Source organism: Mauremys reevesii, linkage group 1 (assembly GCF_016161935.1).
Source record: "Mauremys reevesii isolate NIE-2019 linkage group 1, ASM1616193v1, whole genome shotgun sequence".
NCBI lineage: Eukaryota > Metazoa > Chordata > Testudines > Geoemydidae > Mauremys > Mauremys reevesii.
Window position 1 is genome coordinate 25,129,878 of NC_052623.1, and position 19,912 is coordinate 25,149,789.

At 43.9% G+C, this 19,912-nt stretch overlaps 1 long non-coding RNA gene across 2 annotated transcripts in view; it reads right to left on the minus strand.

Annotated features, from left to right (window-relative positions):
• The window catches only part of LOC120395465, a 96,118-nt gene that overhangs the window by 50,537 nt on the left and 25,669 nt on the right, over positions 1-19,912 (minus strand). The gene's annotated exons all lie outside the window — the stretch shown is intronic.

A 19,912-nucleotide genomic window follows, 5' to 3' on the forward strand; every position in this document is an offset into this window, starting at 1 on the left:
ATAAAGAAGCAAGACATTACTTTCACAGTTATACATAAACACAAATAAAGAAAACAAATTAAAATCTGAACAGTTCAGTCCCCACAGAAATACAGTGAGAAGAAAATGAAAGTTCCCAAAAGCTTAGGTTTAGTTCACCTAAGTCTCAGTTAGTGTCTTTGATCAGCAAATCTATACAGCCTGCTCAGTCTAAACAACATCTTCCCTCCACTTGCTTGTAGGACTCTTCAGTGGAATCCATGCAGACTAACCAACCACTCAGTTAAGTGTACAGATTTAAAGAAAACCCTGCTGAAAAATGCTTCAGAGTTAGGGACAACAGCCTGCTTCCTGCTCCTGGGCTCAGCTTCTCCCAACTCACACAGAGCACGTGGTCTTCTGCAAAGCAGCTGCCCTGACCGCTTGCTCTCATGGAGTCTGACCCCAGCAACGGGGAACCTACTGGAGCAGACCCAAAACTACCACACCCAATTCCAGAAGCTTCTGAAGAAGAGTTCTGTGTAAGCTCAAAAGCTTGTCTCTCTAACCAGCAGAAGTAGTAGGTCTGATAAAAGATATTACCTCACCCACCTTTTCTCTCATTTATTGTTATATCATTCACATTTCCCTTTTTTCAAAGTTTAAACAACCTTAACATGGGCTGTGTGTGTGTGCGTGTGTGTGTGTGTTTTCCAAGAGGTGGGGATTGTAATGGGAAGAAGAATCTCAGGAAAATAGAAAGAAAGGAAAGGAGGAGGGTTGTAATTTGATTATTATCCTCTGTGTATATCCTTGACTATCTCACAAGTATAGAATTACCATATCTAGATCAAAGCATCTCAGTGACTTCAGTGGTATTGTTTTACTGTGCAAAGTGTACTATTACATTTAGCCTTTTTTTTTTTTGGTGCATATATGCATGCATGAGAGAGAGAATTTGTCTGGCACTGTTCTCATAAAATTTGAGAAGTGTTCCCTTATTAGATATTTTATTAATAGTTTTTCCCCACAGTGATCTCCAGTAGGAATCATTGCATGGGTCCACAAGGTTAAGATTGCTTTTTTGTGTTATAAAGACCAAGAATAGGAGTAGATTCCTTATTCCCTGTTTGAATCTTTTTAACAGGATGGCTCCCAATACACATCTCTTTACATCCTGTTTGAGTTCTCTATTTCTTTCCGAATGGTTTTCCCAAAAAACCTCCCATTGACTTCACTGGGTTTTGGATCAGGTGCATATAGTATTCAAACACACTAGAGTTTTTCTCTTCAGAGTCTTTTACTACTGGGAATGTTGAGATTTTGGTTTACGTTATTTTTGCAACTTCGGAGAATAGAAAATGCAGTAAGCTAATCTGACTTGCAAAGCATCAAGAAAATAGCACTCTGACAAACTCCCACCCATCAATACTGATTCTTGGAGCTCAATGTCTAGAAGTTATTATAAAGCCAAAACTTTTGAATTAGTTTGGGACTGAAGGTTAAAACCCTTGAATCTGTAATCATTTTGGTTGTAAATCTGACCTGCCATCTCCTATATTTTTATTTTATATCACAGGGCCATTCAGCTTTCTCCAGGCACATCCCACAAAGAAACAACTCCAATATGGGAAATAGCTTCCTGAGGTGTCAGAAGAGACAAGACCCTGTTATCTGATGACAGGCAGGAAGATAATGTGCATCAACCCTGAGCAACACAACACAGCACAATCCAATTAGGCTCAAAGTTTTAGCCACCCAACTAACAGCAACTGGATATTTGTGTTGCTTACAATGGACAATAACAATTTACATCCCCCATCCATCCATCAGCTTTCCATTGTTAGAAGTAAAGTTGCACTCTCTTCTGAGTTAGGAAACAAAATCGGGTAACAAAGGACACCTGCTTATACCAAGCTATAATTTACTTCCATATTTTGGAGGTGTACTGGCCGGGAGGGGAAAGGGGCCAGTAATTGATATGGAAGAAAAACAGCTGACTCACTATTTCAGGTAAGTTTTCAGCAATCAGTTAATTGCTTGATCAATTCAACATGATCTAGGCAGCTTAAATTTAAGAGAATTAGCACTTAAGAAGCTCAAATCTCCAGAGGGGGACCAATGCCAGCAAAATTAACAGCCTTTAGAAATGCAGCTGCCTCATTTGATTCGGGAACAAAACCAGTGTGAAATCAGATACAAGGACATCACAGATAATGACATCCAGAGTGATACCATTCAACAGGAAGGCTTCAGACTGAGATTTCACTGACACCCATGAGAGAGTATGCCAACATATATATGTTCACATTGAGAACCTAACAGCGGGAAGGTATGAATTTTTCATCGTACCATCACACTGTCAAAGCTGATTCTCCCTGAAAGGAATTGTGCCCTTTTACAGAATAAAGGCAAATATCCCTGCAGTTCTTTTTAATTATGCTCTTGCTGTAGTTACTTGTCAGCCGCAGTAGAAAACTAGTTATATTAACTATTGTTTATATTCAGCATAAGGGCGCAGAGAATTGAGACATCCTCATTTCAGAGATAATTATGAAAATCTCATTTTCCTCACATAGGTACCAAACTACTGCTGTATACTTGGGAAGGAATAAGATAACTGTCTTTGAATCTTAGCCAGCCAGCCAGCCGCATATCTGATTACTGTTGGTAAGGAATACACTTCAGATCTGATTTTCAGAGGAGCAGAACACAAGTCATTTGACTTCACTGTAAGTCTGAGTGCACAGCACATCTGAACATGGAGCCTTTAGTTCTTAAGGGAAGGAGCGTGGCTAAGGAATCAGAGCAGACATTCTACTCCCAGTTCTGTCACCAACTTGCTGTGTGATCTTGGCCCATCCCATTTTACCACTTTGTGCTTGAGTTTACCCTCTGTTAAAGGGGTAAAAATGTTCACCTGCCTCACAGGTGTGTTGTGAAGCTGCATCAACTACTTGGGGTCCACAGATGAAAAATGCTATACACCATAGCAATAACTTACAGGGAAACTTAATATTCCAGTCTCCTGAAGGGTGAGAGTGTCTTTTATACAGGAATCCAGTCATTGTCAGTGGCACTCCTCATGCCGGGAAGGAAATCTACTGTATCTGACTGCAAAATAATAATGTATGTTGCTGGAGAAAAAGTGTATTCATTCTAAAATACTCCTGGAAATAGGCAATCCACGCTGGCATCCTAGTCTCAAGAGTCTCACACTCTAGGAGATGTTAATAAATTATGCTAGCCACAACTTCACAGCCAAGGGACATACCTCAGTCATCATTACTTCTGTACCACTTCCCTGGTTTGGCTAGGGCCCAGGAGCCAGACATGCTGGTATGGCAGAATAGATATATTTTTTCCTTTCAGTTGGTCACTCATTTATTTCACTCTGCCTTCACGTCACCTCCAGGGGTGGCTCCAGGCCCCAGCACACCAAGTGCGTGCTTGGAGCGGCATGCCGCAGGGGGCGCTCTGCCGGTCCCCGGGAGGGCGGCTGGTGGCTGTGGCGGACCTCCCGCAGGTGTCCCTGCAGAGCGTCCGCTGGTCCCGCGGGTTTGGTGGAGCATCCGCAGGCACGTCTGCGGGAGGTCCACCAGAACCGCGGGACCAGCGACCAGCAGAGCGCCCCCCGCGGCGTGCTGCCGTGCCTGGGGCGGCAAAATGGCTAGAGCCGCCCCTGGTCACCTCAGGGTGCTCAGCAACAGATGGCAAGCTACAATGATGTGGCAGGACATGTCATCTGCAGGATAACATGGAAATGCAGGTCAAAACACAGAGGCTGGAGCATGGGGAGGCTCCATGAAAAATGCCAGAGAGCCAAGATGTCATTGTTTCCTCATCTGTTATTCCCAGCTTGTGCTTCTGGTTGTCTTTGGGTTTCCTCTCAGCTGCAGCCAAGGTTGGCAAAATCTTTGTTTTCATCTTTTTTTAAAAAGGTCATAAAATCCATTGTGTTTTCATTCTCAGTTCATAAAGCATGTGGCAGGGCCCCATGTGGAAAATCAGTGGGCCTATATCTACCCTGTCAATTTAAGGCAGTCAATATTCTTCAGAAGCATCCAGCATTGGCAACTACAGAACACTGGTCTAGATCAGTGGCTCTCAACCTTTCCAGACTACTGTAGCCAAGCTTCACTTCAGTTAAGAACTTGCTTGCAAAATCAGACATAAAAGTACAAAAGTGCCACAGCACAATTTCTGACTTTTTCATTTTTTACCATATAACTCAACTGGAATATAAATATAGTACTTACATTTCAGTGTATAGTATACAGAACAGTATAAACAAATCATTGTTTATGTAATTTTAGTTTGTACCGACTTCGCTAGTGCTTTTTATGTAGCCTGTTGTAAAATTAGGCAAATATCTAGATCAGTTGATGTACCCCTGGAAGACTGCTGGTACTTCCAGGGGCATGTGTACCCCTAGTTGAGAAACACTGGTCTAGATGATCACCATTCATTTCCAGTATGGCAATTATACATTACCTCTGTTCTTATAGAGGATCTGTGCCTTTATATGTTATGGATCACCATCCCATCTCATGGACTAACTGAGAAAGTGAGGCAACTCTGAAAGTCAGACCATGTATGGATAAGAGGATATGCGTGATTTTAATTATGTACCTGATATGTTCCATTGTCATGCAAGGACTTGTCATGCAAGGAGGAGGAGAAGGAGGTCTGTTGTGAAAAAAAGATTGAGTAGCTCCAAGATCTAAACATCCTCCAACTTTCTTCCTTTTGATTCACTTACAAACACTGGTCTGGACTCTCTAAACACTTATATTTAACTTTGCATGTACAAGTACTCCCGATGATAGGGCCATTGTAAACATTTAAGAACAGTGAGCTAATGAGGGGAGATTTTCAAAGGCACAAAGGCTGCTTAGGCCATTGCATGCCAGTGGAAGCTGGGTGCCTTTGAGAATCTCTCTTTGTTGCAGTTTTTCACTTAGGACCTGACCCTGCAGCTTTATGAATGGAAAACTTTCTGGGCTTCAGGGAGTTTTGCCTGTGTAAGGAAAGTAGGGCCAGACCCCAGCTCAGAAGGGTTATCCAGACATTCTGGATGTTCACGTTGTACTCACAGCATGCTGAGTCGCCCTCAGCACACAGGCTATAGGTGTGTGCTGAGCAACTGTGGGGTGTGGAGAATGGATTAAGTGCATACGCGGCCGGGCATGTAAATTAACTCTGTCCAGGGGATGCGCTGCGAATGCCTCCCTTCCCTTTGGTTCTTCTGCTCCCTTCTGGTTACCAACTCCCCACTCCTGCCCTTCCCCCTGAGCACACCCCTCTCCACCATTCGAAAGCACACAAAAAATCCCAGGACCAAAACATGTAATGAAGAAAACTGTCAGCGCTGTGTTCGTTTCCTTGTTGACATCACCAACCCTCTTATTGTCTCTCTCCGTGTTTGTTCAGTGCCTAGCAGGGTCCCAATCCCAACTGGAGCCTTCCGGTGCTATCCAAGTATATGTATGCATACTTCTGCCAAGGCTCCATGCAGAGGGGGGAGTGCGCTCCAATCCCTCACTGCAGCCTCACCTAAGGGCTAGACTGAAACGAGCTCTAATTAAATTTTAAAGTTAGATGCATATATCTGGTCCCCATCATGGTAGCATCTAAGCACCTCACATCATTAGGTATTTAGCCTCACAAGAGCCCTGGGAGGCAGGGCAGCGCTAATACCCCCATTTGACAGATGGGAAACTGAGCCACAGAGAGAATGTAACTTACCCAAGGTCAACCAGACGTCAATGGCAGAGGAGGGACTTGAACCCAAGTCTCCCAGGCGAGTTCTCTAACCACTGCACCATCTGTCCTCTCTATAATTAAATCATTTCCTAAAGTATGTAAAGGGAAGACTACAGCTAATGAGGGAACCATATCTCTGTATCTGAGATAAACTGGCAAGTGTCCAAAGAACATCCAGCTGTTTCTCTCTTCACTCCTTTGGCCCCTGTCTACTTTCCTTCTGTTTTTTCACCAGACAGATGTACAGTTCAACGTGGTTACTAGGGCAGCTAGTAAAGTAGTAATAAATACATTCCCGAAAGCAGTGGCTATAATGACTCGATTGTCTATAAAGTCTATTGTAAATTCTGCATTGCTGTTTAATATCCTTGATATCTTTAGTAAGTGCAATAAAACCCCTTTATAGAGTTAGAAAGAACTGTGTGTCAGCTCAAAAGAAAAAGTAAAAACCAATTGTTTTATTGGCAACAGAATTCTCTAGATTACTAGTGAAATGCAGAAACCTTTTTCCTGTCTTCTCAACAGCATCACATCCCTGAAAGGTTCCGTATTTCATTCAGCCAGCCATTAGATTAGGAAATAAAGTGGAGAAGGGAAGGGTGAAGAAATTCTCAGCAGTTTTCCCTTCATTTGCTAGATTCAAAGCAATGGAATTGGTTTTGCTACTGTTTTAACAGTAGGAGGACATTTTCTCATTTGGTAAGCAACTGTAGGCCAAGTCCTCAGCTGGTATGAAATCAGCAGTTCCACAGAAGTCAATAATGCCATGCCAATTTATACCAGACAATGATCTGACCCAGTGACTTTTCTTCACACAATTCCAGCATTTACAATTAGATTTATTTTTAATAGCAGGACAAATTTATGGTCACACACAAGCTTTGATCAGATGTTACAAGCCTGTGAGCACACAAACACAATCCTCAGATTTAGGTGATATTGGCACATTTAGCTATATTCTGATTTCCCGCCAGCTGATCACAGTCTAAAGAACCAAGGCTAGTTTCCTGTTCAGTGTTAGTGCAAGGTTCCAGAAAAGCAGCTTCTCTTTTTATAGGGGAACTCTGAGGCTGCAGGTTCGCAGCTGCAGCTGAATTACAAACAGAAATCTGAGTCCTTCACTTCTAACTAGAGCGGGTTGGAACATCTTTGGCAAAAAGAAATTTCACCAAAATATGCTGTTTTCTCAATGCTGAATCATTAGATAAAGCTTTCATGGAGGAAACAAGAGAGTGGTTTGGGATGTAGGAAACCCAGGTTCAAGACCCTGATTCAGGGTGAGCTGGGATGAAAAGTTCTGTTCTGAACCTGGGTCTACAACTTATTTATTCATTTTTCTGAAGCCTTGAAAGTTGCCACAAAACAAAACTGTTGTCCTCCAGTCAGCTCTACCTTTAACTACCTGACAATGAAAGCAAAGCAAAGCAGGCAGTTGGAAATGTAAGTTTTTGCATCACTTCCTAGCTAGGTTCTTATATGACCCCTTGGCCAGGGTATCTGGATTTCCACCTGCAATTCACTCCGATGGTGGGGGGGAAAGTGCTAATTTTGAAGCTGGCCCTTAGCTCCTCTGAAAATTTGTCCCTTAGGGCTCCTTTCCTCTGTATTTGGAGTCTGCACTGAAGAGATGTGCCTGCCTCTTCATTCACGTCTTTCGGTGTTTGCAGTCCTTATGGGCCATTTCTCACTTGTGATCACATTCTGGTTTTGGAGAATATACTCTTTCTGTCAGTCTAGAGACAATGGGATCTATTCAATACCCTAAGTCTTGGTCCATTTTTATACTGCTATTTCGTGGTTATGAAATTTGCCACAGAGTTTTTCCCTGACTCTGCTTCAGTGTTGAAGTTTCCTCCCTCCCTGCCCCAAATTATATTATTTCTTCCCCATATAGTTGCAAAGTAAATCTGCCAAATATGAACCAACTGTAACAAATGTAGTGTTGTCTTCCTGAGTCTGCAGGCAGCCTGAAACAATGGACCTCTGTTACAGCACTTTTATGCCTGTATGCCTCCTCTGCCAACCTGGACACAATTAATTCAAAACATTAAGCATGATGGTGATGTCTAACAAACCTTTAACCTCCCTAAATCTCACTCAGGGCAGGGCACTTATTGGAAGATCCTTTATCTACTCACAATATATTTGTTTTGTGATTGTGAGAGAACATTATCATAAAAGGCCTTCCTGACCATTCACTCAAAGAGCAATACCAGGGCAACATAATTCCAACTTTAAATAGCAAGTGTCTTAAAGCAGTATGCCACTAGACAATCAATGAAGCCTCCAGCAGACCAGAAAATCAATATAAAACACGCTACATCAAGAGAATCCATTCCAAATTTATCGTCATTACACAGCCTAATGTCTGCATTGTTAAAATAATGTGATGTGGTTTTGGACTAACTGGCAAAATAAGGCATTGAGGAAGCCAAACTAATTACCTCAAAGTCTATGGATGCATTTTAATCTACAACTTCCCCTGCTTTTAGCATAGTATGCCTCTCTGGCAGGGGTGTGAACTATCACTTCAGACATATAAAGATGGGAAAGAATAATGCATGGCATTTGCTTCGATAACATTTCTGAAGGTTCAGAGGCCTCACTCTCAAAGGGTAAAATTCACCTCTGTGCAAAGGCTGTAACAAAGACATCCCACTTAAGAGCTCTTTTGAGGGCATGAACATATTAAGTTGATTAAATTGACTCCAGTGGGGACCTCCATGCAAGTATCTGCTGATTAAGATAAGAGATTCACACAACATGGCTCCAAGGATGTAGATGAAGAAATATATGTGATTGAGACCCAAGTCCATGCATGAGTCATGTGGTGTAAATTAAGATACCTCTGCTGACTTCAGTGGAACTACAGTGATTTAGAATTGAGATCTGATCCCATGTTGACATATAGATACACCTGTAATCATCTGCAACAAAGGAGGCAGGGGTGAGACTCTGATTAATTGGTGTGGACCACTAATATTTCAGCTGTTTTCTTACTTTCTCCGTTGGGTATGAGATGTATGTTTTATTCAGGGCACAGCCATGTTATTTTTAGTGCGTTACCAGTAGCTGCACTTAGTTAAAGTAGTGATGACAGAAACACTAATACCAGACCTAGAAACAATGCTAGAAAGAACTGCCTTAGCCAGGCTCAAAGCCAAAGTAGTGTCATCATCAACTACCATTAATAAAACATAGCTTTACCCTTAACCTGAGCACACATTCCCTATATGACTATCCATATGGTGGGAGAAATAAAATTGGCTTGGAAGGAAACAGCATGGTTTGATATAATCCGCAAGCTTTTGGCTTCAAATATCCCCCACAGTGGATCAAGGAAAATCTGTTCCACCTCATCTTCCAGGTTAGATCTGGTGTTACTATGATTACAGTAAAACCTGTAAAAGAGATCACACTTCCTAGATGATTATCTGTCTTCAGAGACCTTCCTCAAAATGTCTTTGCACATACCATGTACAATTTATCTTTACATTTATCAGAAGACCACCATTGCCAAATAACCTACTGTACCTTTCTCAGTCCATTGGATGACCACCAAGACAGCTCTCATAATAGATAACTGTGTAAGTTCTGTACAACACAAATAGAGAGTTGCACCTACTCAGTTGTCCAGGGGGCTCAGATCTAGGGCCCTAGAAGGGTCAGCAGCATAGGCTCCTGGAGGGTGTGGATCCTAGAATATCATGGTTGGAAGGTACCTCAGGAGGACATTTAGTCCAACCCCCTTCTTGAAGAGAGGACCAATCCCCAGACAGATTTTTGCCCCATATTCCTGAATGGCCCCCTCAAGGATTGAACTCACAACCCTGGGTTTAGCAAGCCAGTGCTCAATCTACTGAGCTATCCCCTCCTCTATGTTCCTCTTCCTGGGTTGCTTCCTTCCCACTCTCTCTGCTTCTGGTCCCAGATAAGGAAAAAGAAATGACAAGGAAACCAAACAAGCAGCCCCAACCAGGGTCAGCATGCAGTCCTGAGGTTTCAGGGGGGCATCACTAGCCCCTTTTGCATTCCTCCCCAGCCTCCCTCCTTCTGAGCTGGGTTTCTCCCTTTTCAACCCTGAATCCAATTGGAGCATGCTCTGCAGAGTTGGAGGGGGATGGGGTTAGCTGGGCCCAGTATTGTCCTTCCATCCCAGTGTGGGGTTTGTATACCCCATCACAGACCTATTCTAGAGGTTTGTAGAAGCACGCTCTCGCCTCTAGATTGCCTCCGCGCATCCAGGCGTAGCACTACAGTGGGTCCTTTCCGTCTAACCCCTCCTCTAGCCTTTCTGGAGTCAAGATAGTCTGTCATCTTACGTGGCCTTGCCCTTCAGCTAAATCACTGCTCAATCTATCCCCTTTCATGGGGAAAAAGTCCCAAAAGAGAATTCCGTCTAGCACGCGTAGTCCTCAGCCATTTGCGCTCTCTCTCGTTACTCTGGCGAAGAGGTAAGGGAACCCAGCCTGCTGACTCCACTGGGTTCCAGCTTAGGGCCCTTGTCAGAGGAGCTAGAGTTAATCCTTCTTACGTCCCTGGCTGTTCCTTGAACTGCTTCCTACCCCTGTGGGCTTTCCAGCCTCTTGTTCCACTTTTCTCTCTCTGGAGCATTGGCTTCCCTGGCAGCTTCTCACCAGTCTCTCTGGTAGTCACCCCATCCTCCTGCCTTACTGCCCTTTTAACCCCACAGCTGCTGCAGGGCTGCTAAACAATTCTGACTGAGCCGGCAGGCCATTTCTGCATTACCCCTTAGCTTGCTTTTGGGCTGTGCAGACCCCAGGACAAGGTTTTTTCCATAAAGTACTTGTGTGCCTTCTGCAATGAACAACAACTTATGGCATTAATCATCGGGGTTTGGTAAACCTGATTCCTATTAGTTATTGCCTCTTTTGGGGAGAGAGCTATAAAAATATTATATGAAATGTAGGCCTCCTGAGCCATCCTATAGACCTGAATAGAGAATTCTATCCCTGCTACAGAATTTGACAGGATGACTCACACAAGCTATAGAAGTGATCTCATTCTCTATTAAATTCTATGCACTTTCAGTAGAATTTCTGGTGAACGCTATTGGTTTCACTCTTATTAAATCCTATAGGTCTTTTCTATAAGGGCACTATTTGTTTGCAAGGACCACTACCTCTCTCACACACACTACCAGAATTGCTACAATATACTGTACTGAAGTGGTTGCTTAAATCTAGATTAGCCCCTTGTCTGACTTGGCCAAGTAGAGCAGGGAGGGGGAGTAAGTCCTGCATATGTCTCCTTATTCAGCCTACCCAGATCTAGGGTTCAATTCCAATGCAGAGTGCACCCCGTTCCAAATACTTTTCTCCACTCACCCAAGAGCAGAGGAAGGAGAGAGACTGGCTCCATCTCCTATTCATTGGCCAGAGTGTCTGGCTAAGCACATGGCAGGGCATAAGCTGCACCCTATCAAGGGATGCAGTACCTTAGATGGAAGCAAACTCAGTCACCATTCACTCTTGGGCAGGAGCAGTTATGTGCCATCCCATTAAAGTAGTAATAAATTCATAATTATTTCCCCAATTGTGTATATCTGACTGCAGTGCCAGGATTCTAGAGCACTAGCAGAATCCCCCACAAAATCAATTTCCCTTAACGGCCCGAACAAAGGTCTGACCTGAATCCAATTGAAAAAAAATATATGGGACTTCTGAGAAATAAAAAGGAATGACCTCATGTCAAGGTGCAGAGCAACTCAGAAATTGATTACTCAAGTACAGAATGACATGCCATCTGCTGTTGTCCAATGATTTCTATATTCAGTGTCCCCAAGCCAAGCGACATGGACTATTATGTCCTGAGAAAGAGGGAAATTATACATTGACAAAAATATGTCAGTGGCAGTGATACCGTTGATGACCTTTTGGAAGAGGCTGGTGCAGATGGATCATTTCTATTCATTCTTTCCTTTAAAAATAGCACAGTACTGCCTCAATTATCCGAAGAATTGTCAGTGTCATTAAGAGACATCAGGGGACATGACACTGTTTCAGATGGAGAGTTTGGGATAACTGAGGTTGTATTGATACTGAACACTTAGGACTAGAGTCTCCTGCCCTTCACAGACACACTGAATAGTAACTTGCTCCTGAAATAATTTAACTGAAACTACTTGTCAAGCAAGGTACTATGCTTAACATGAGTAAGAATAGCAGAATGAGGCCCTCTTTAATTCAGTTTAGCATCTCCCTGCAAATGAGTATTATTTCCATTTTAGAGATAGGGAAATGAAGTCAGGGGTGTGAGATGATCTGCTTAAAGACAATCAGCAAGCTGCTGTCAGAGCAAGGATTAGAACCCAGGCATTTCTTCTGCCTAATGTAATAATTAATCCACCAGTCCCTACTGCCACTCAACCATTTAAAATGATTCCATCCCTTTTTCTTTTTTGCTCACTTGCCCAGCTGATTTTAAATGATTCCCAATTATTTAAAACAAAGTCCACTCATTTTTTTCCATTACTGCTCTAGAAAAAAATGACACCAACTTGTTGGGATACAAAGCTGCAGCCTGCTGATGGTGTTCTTTTTTATTTCTTGCTCAACTTGTGTTCTTCAGGTGAAAAGGCTAGTGCTGCCCTGTCTTGGTCTCAGATAGCAAAGGAATTCTATTCTGCCTGCCTGAATTTCCCCCTTGTTTCAGTTGCCTAAGCAGGATGCATTTTACTGCTGAGTACGATGATTTCTGCACCCATACTAATATGTTACACATACCCATCACCCTCTGTATCAGATTTAAACTCTTAGGTCCCTCCTTGCCCTACTGTACCCAGCCCCTCCCCCACCTACCCTTCCTGCTCCCATCCCTCTTCTGTCTGTTCTCCACGCTGACCAAGCTATGCGATTAATCATGGGGGAGATTTTCAAAGGCATAAAGGGGAGTTATTAAAAGTCTCTAGCTTCGGACTTTCTTCCACGTTACTCAATACTTCTGGAAACCACTCCCTGCCTGATCTGCCACATTTCCATCTCTCCACCAACTATGCATCCTAAAAGGGGCCTGCCCACATCATTCCATGTGCAGGATCAGGGCCTTAGCCCTCTCCTCAGATGGGTCTGATCAAAGAAAGATACTCACATAGGTTTCAATTATTATTTGTATTACAGGTATTACATTAACGCCAAAAAATCCAAACCTCTCCATCCAGAGTCCACCAATTATAATAGTTACAAGAGAGGAGTTTCCACACCACCGAGAAGAAACTTTCCACTAGATATTGTTCAATGGAGCTACAGCCATCTGAGGATTTGCTCCATCCATGTTAGATTACTGGCAATGCCAATTCTGAAGAAGCCACATTTTAAGATGTTGGCCTTACCTTCCTGCTGCCTCAGTTTGCCCATCTGCAAGACGAGAACAACAGCTATTATATCTACTGTTCTTCCCTGGGAAATTGCCAAGATGGGTTCATTATTTTTGGTAAAAAAAATCTGTGAGCTTATTGGCCAGCAGGTGCTATAGAAGTCAAAAGTAGAATTATTATCTAAAGATCATTGGCAAGACAAGTACCTCAGGTTCATCCCCGCTACTGAAGTTTCTTTGGTCTACTATTGTCAACAGACATGAGGAAGTGCAGCAATCACAATCCTAGGCAGCAGCGGGGATGGCTTAAGCATCTGAATGCTTGCCACTCATGCAAGCTCTTGACCCTTAGGAGAGGGTCAAAGATCTTCCTCCAGCACAGCCGCATGGGCTCACACATCAAGTTTTCTCACCATGCTTGCCCTGTGCTAGAAGCTCATGTCAGAATTTTTCTCTTTCTTCTTGATGAGTTTCTGCCCCTCCCATAGTTTAACTCAGGAAGCAAAACGTTCCTTTCTTCCTTGGCCCATTGTTCCTAAAAGAAAATGTGGAATGCGGAACCCCCAATAGCAGTTCTTAACACTGCCCCGGTTTGGTCTTGCACAGAAGCCCAGTCGTCATTATTTGTATTAAGGTACTGCCTCGGGGCCCCGCTCAGGGATTGGATGCCAGGTGCTGGTACAAATATTTCTTGAAAATAGCTTCATATATTCCACAGCCAGAAGGGACCATTGTGATCATCTCATCTGACCTCCTGCATAACACAGGCCATACAGTTTCCCCAACATAATTCCTAGAGCATCTCTTTTAGAATGAGGTAACCGGAAAACAACTGTACTGTGGCAAGATGGGCATTAGTCCTGGCTTGGGACCTGCCTGGCTGCTAGCAGTGTCTTCTAGGCATCATGGCAGATGTGAGTTTTAAAGAGGGATGTAAAAGTAGATGAGGTGATAGGTAGATGGATTTTGTTGGGGACCTGAAGGAATGTGAAACATATAGTAAGTAGTGAGCTCAAAGGTTCAATTGTTCTGATTGTTACGAAAAAGCAAAAGGGGAAAAGGTCACAAAGATCTTTGATCTGAAGTGACCCAGGCCAACTAATTGTATTCCCTTAGTTAGATTTGACTATTAGGATCTGAAATAGCCGAACATAAATACGGTGCTTGGAGAATTCTGATCCAACCATCAGCTGAATGCTCACTTGTGTAACATTAAAATTCCTAACAGGAAATAATGGTAATGTCCAAGGCATGGCTATAGTGCCTTTCGTCTCAAAGCTCTTTGCAAACGTAGGGCCCAACTGGGCAGCTCTTGCTCATGCTGGTGAGCACTTTCTTCTGCAAGCAGTCTCTCTTGCAGCCAATAGGACTATATGACAAGTCACTGCTCACCAATATGAGCAGGCATTTCGCAATCAGGCCTTTAAATGAACACCCCCTTTAGCAGAAAAGTACCCCCTCGCTGGGAGGGAGAATACTTCTGTCCAAAAGCCAGCTTACAAATCCCCTACTCACTAAGAAGAGCACTCCCTCACACCCACTGAAGTCCCACTGAAGTTAATAGAACTACTCATGTGAGTAACGCCTCCTCAGAGGGAGCAAGGGGTTTGCAGCCTGGACTGGAATTCAAGTAGTGGCCCAGCTTAACCCTGCGCTTTGTGCAAAGGGGGAAATAACATAGTAAATTCATCACTATTCACATCTAGTGGCACATTTCAGCAGAATGGGTAATTACACATGAAATCCAAAAGGAAATCGCACACTACAAGCAGAGAAAACATTTGTACACTAAGGCAGCCCTTTTCTATCATTATTTATCCCTTGCTAAACTGCTGCACTTTATAATATAGTTATAAGTTACTGAGCATGAGTCATAGGGAAGACAAAACCAGTGAATTGATTGTACAATAATCAGATCTACACTGTGTAACTGAGAATTGAACACTTGGGCTACTTACCTGCGGGGGTCAACACACGGAGAGTTTGACCGGAGTTCGAACTATCGTCTAATCTAATCTCTGACTCGAGTAGTAACTCGGTCGACTGTGCGACTCTCACCCCACACCACTAAAGGCGCAGTGGGAGTGAGGAGAGGAGGACTTGATCCTCGATCGCTCTGGGCTGGTAGGTAAGTAGAAAAAGGGGGTACCGAGAGTTCAGCTACGCTATTATCGCTGAACTGAACTGCACCCTAGTTAGACTCGACGCCTTAGTGTAGACCTGCCCTATGTCTTTGATTTTCCCCCAAGTACACAGAATACTTTGCCTAGAGATTCCAGTTCCATGGGTTGTAATACATGACTACAGTTTGTTACTCATGAAAGAAAATTATTTTCACTAAGAAAACACTGAAGCAACATCCACAAAGGTGAAGCTTCAGTTTTAGTAAGGTTAGCTTGCTCAGGGCAAAGTCACAAGACAATCTTCTCTGGCGTTTGTAGGAGAAAATCTCAACAAGATATCAGTGATGTGCATAAAAAACAGAGTTACAGTTTATGTGCTAGAGGGAGATAATTTAGCAAAATCCCCATTGGCAAAACAAAAATGATAATAGCTGCACTCTGCACAAAGCCTACATAACTTGCCTGCTTTTCAGAGTTCCATAAAATTAGCAGAACAACAAGACCCTGTGTCTGGGGAAAGAACAAAACACAGTGAGAGTAGGTCTTCACCCACCAGCAAAGATCAAGTAAAGCATCTAGATATATAGAATTTAAGAACACATTCATTTCTGTGAGTAGAGGGGTGAGCTGGGGCGGGGAGTTCCCCTGCATGCCGCCCCCCCCCTTACTTGCTGCAGGCGGCCCTCCCGGCACATCCCCTGCCCCAGCTCCCTCCGCCTAAATGCCGGTGGCGACTGGGGAGGCCGAAGATCCAGCCGCCACAGTCACTGCTGAAGAAAATGGAGCCCCCCAAATCCCAGCGCCCTAGGGCGACCACCTAGGTCACCTAAATGGTTGCACCAGCCTTGTTAGAAGGACACCATCCTTCTACTCTAGCTTCAGAGGAACCTTTAGGTTTGGTTTTAGGATCAGGAGCAGGGAAAAAATGTTCTATTGGTTTCAGGCCTGTCAAACTTTAGCTCACAGAGGGGCACGATAATACCAATGGTCTACATCACAGGATCCCCAGCTGTTTTATGAATACGGAGGTAAAACCAAGCCAAAAGCCAGAGACACTGAACCCTGTGATAATGTTCTATTACAGGAGCTTTATTTCCATTATACCCAATGACTGATGTAGAGGTAATCAATTTGTCTTCTGGATATATATGTATTAGACTGCACTGTTATTTAAGTCTGCACTCTGATTGGCTCAGAGAACAAGCTTCTTATAGCATGTGCCTCAGACCATTAGAAAGCAGATTTATTTGTACAAGTATTTTGCAGGTAGACTGAGATTATTTCAATATGTCTCTTCCACGGTCCCATGCCTTCCCCCCCAACGCCACCACCATCCTTCTGACACCAGCTTGTAGAGGAGCACAAGCTACACCCTTAAAAGGATGGCACAGTAAAACTGAATTTGCCAGGAGACAATGGGTGGGATTCACAAAGGTTCTTAAGCACCTAATTCCAATTAAATCTATGGGAGTTAGACTCCTAAATACCTTTGGGAGTCCCATCCAGTGTGGCTGCCTAGCTATCTAGGTGCTTCAATGGACCCAACTGAGAGCTTCAGATGCTGATGATTTATCCTGATGGCCTTTTCGCCGCGTTTTAGTACCCAGTGCCCAGTAGTTTTTGCAAGCCTTAGTTACACAGTACACAAAGCCTCAGTACAACACACAGCCAGAAAAACACAGAAAGAAAGAAAAAAAAGAAAGAACTTCAAGCCAGAAAGAATAAGAACAAAGTTCTGTTACAGATAGGCTTTCCACGATGTTATGAACGGACAACAAGTGTTGAGTGTTGGGCAACGGCTTGGTCTTGTCTGATGTACTTTGAAAAAAGCTGTTTTTCTTTATTTCTGACAGTTGTATAAAGCCTTTTTTCTTCTTGTGCCTTTTGCTGAATTCCCTGTCATTTCTAGCAGACTGGCTGTTATTGGCCAGCAGGCATAGACGATAGATCAGTTTTTCAGCTTTTTTTTTTCGCAGAGGACTCTGACTCTGCTGACTGGACTTGGGAAACGCGCGGTTTGGCCCGGGACGATGCCTGCGGTTTGCCCGGGGGGCCCTTCTTCTTAGGTGAGCCCTCCCAGGCCCTTTAACATCGACTAAGGAAACTCTAAATATAGTAGGAGGGTTCTAGGTTTGTTCTGTTCTGTTCTGTTGTTCTCTTTTGTTTGTCTTGTGTTGTTGTTTTTGTCTGTTCTGTTCTTGTTTGTGTGTTGTGTGTGTTTGAGAGCCTTTGAGTTTCGTAGTGGTCAAGAGTGGGCTTCTCTATGTGTATTGAGATCCTTCTGTCCCGTTGAGATCGATCCTCTGTAAATTAGAATCCTTGGATGTAGTATTTGTAGGAAGAACCTTCTTAGACTGATATTCTTCTCTCTCTTTTCTCTCTCTCTTTTTTCTTGTCAGCAGACTCTTGGAAGGTGGCCCTCTGGATTGAAAACCCCTTAAATATAATGGATATAGATATTTAAAGAAATTTAGAAAGCGTTTGCAAAGAAAGATCTATAACATACTGAGGACTGGCCAACCCTTGCACCCAGACTTCTGGATTCTGGGGACTTTACTATATTGCTCTGATATTTGGCTCTTTCTTCTATTTGACTACTTATGGAACCTTGGTTTTGAGTCAAGAGGCTGCTCAAATGGGTCAAAAATTTTTTGGCTCAATAAGAGAAGAAGGCTCAGGCAAAGCCAAAAGAAGATAAAAATCCCCCCCCAATGCTCCCCTCTAGACCCCAACCCATTGCTGATTGTTGTACAATACCCACCACCAATACAGATCAGATCCACACAGCCATCGACACAGTCACATCAGGCTGACTGAGAGATGAGGTTTTCAACAAGCCCCAGTTGATGACTCCACTGATTCCCCCACTAACACTTCCACACTGTTTCACTGAGAATAGGAATCCACTAGTCGGGGTGGGTACAGTTCTGTTGATCGATCTTAGGATAGATCCATCTCAGACGATGGGAGGAGTAATCTATGGGGGGATGGACGTTACAATCCAGGCACTTGGTTGGACATCCCGTACCACTATTAGATCAGAGGTTCTTATACACTTTTATACCACCTTCACTTAGCAGCAGCAGATATTAACTGGCAAACGCTACACAGATTTTTCAGTCTCGACGGTCGGACTTTCTGATTGGCAAGACATCATTGGCTTTTCATAATCCATAATCCTGATTGGCAAGACATGGCGCAACCTGCAGGGCAGGAGGAGGAGGAGGCAAGGGTGGCTGCAGGCAGCCGATGCGGCGGTGCTAGGGAGGCTGTGATGCTCTAACTAACCCTACCAACACCAATGGAAACCAACCCAATTTTTTAACCAACAGGCAAACTTAAAGAAAAAAGAATAAAAAAAGAGGAGAAAAAAAGTCAAAAAAAAAAAAAAGAGAAAAGGAAAGTATAAAACCAAAAGAACACCTTGAGAGACACCCTAAGAGACTTTTTGAGACTTTGTACTTTATAGACCTCAAGGCTGTGGACATACAGTCCACGGTCAGGCTTAGGTCATTCTATCTCATTTATCTCTCAGTCAGCTCAGTCTTGCAGTCAAGCTCTGAAGGGAAAATCCCTGGAGGAACTGGGAAGATAGCCACCTGACACCTAGTGTGTCACCACAGAAGTAAATCACACAGAGAAAAAGAGAAGAGCCAAAGCCCTTGTGAAGGAGTGAAGACAAGGAGGGAGGAGGGAGGAGTGAAAGAGGAGGAGTGGGGGCAGGGGCCAGGGCCAGCGGGCCGGCCGCAAATGCCATATGCCATTACTGTAAGCAACACTGGTCACTGAGGAGAAGAAGGAGGCAACCGGTGGACAACAGCTCTGACACCTGGGACTAGATAGATGAGAGAAGAAAGAAGAACAGCTGTCAATACTACTGAATGACGGCACCACAGGGTCACCCTATACCTACCTACTCACTTTGCCACTTATGTTTGTTCCTTCCACAGAACCCCCCCAGGTCTACTCTGTGAGGAGAAGTGTTTGTTTTGTTTTTGCCCCGCCCAGGAGTGGTGTGTGTACCTCTCGTCTGAGTCGTTCAGGCAGGTCCAGCGGGCTTGCAGGCAGGATCGGGTCCTCGGTAGCCTGGGTTAATGCGGCACATAGCTGGGGGAGTTGATATTGAGGCAACCTGAGAATGATTTTATCAGCTGAAAAGAAAATCTGAGCCTGAACATCCTTGTAAGGTAGGGAGCATTATTATCTCCTCACTTCACAGCAGTCCCACTGAGTAATGCAGCAGACTCTGGCCCTAGGTGATTTTCCTAAGGTCACACAAGAAAAGCCTGTGATAGAGCTGGGCAGTAGACTTAGATATCCTCATTCCCAGTCTATTGCCATAACCACAATATAGGGTCTTTCCTACCACCTCCCAATGTCTTACACAGCTGTGCCCTGCCCCTCTGCCATAGACTGATCCCTCAAGGCACAGTCAAGCCCTATGTTTACAGTAGCTACATTGCAAGGCAGCCACACTACATCTTAGGGAACAATCCTGCTGTGCAGCTCTGGTCACCTGTGACGGAGACCACTCACCACTGGTGGCACCTCCTTCTGGCCAATCTGGGGATTAGCTTTTATCAGGTCTGAGGCCTTTTTCGGCTGCTTACTGCACACCTTGCTGCCACTGTCTGTGTCCCCTCTCTTATTCCAGGACCTGTTGCCTCCTCTTTGTGACTCATCCCACTGGCAATGGTCACTAACCGTGTTTCTCCCTTCTGAGGTAGAGT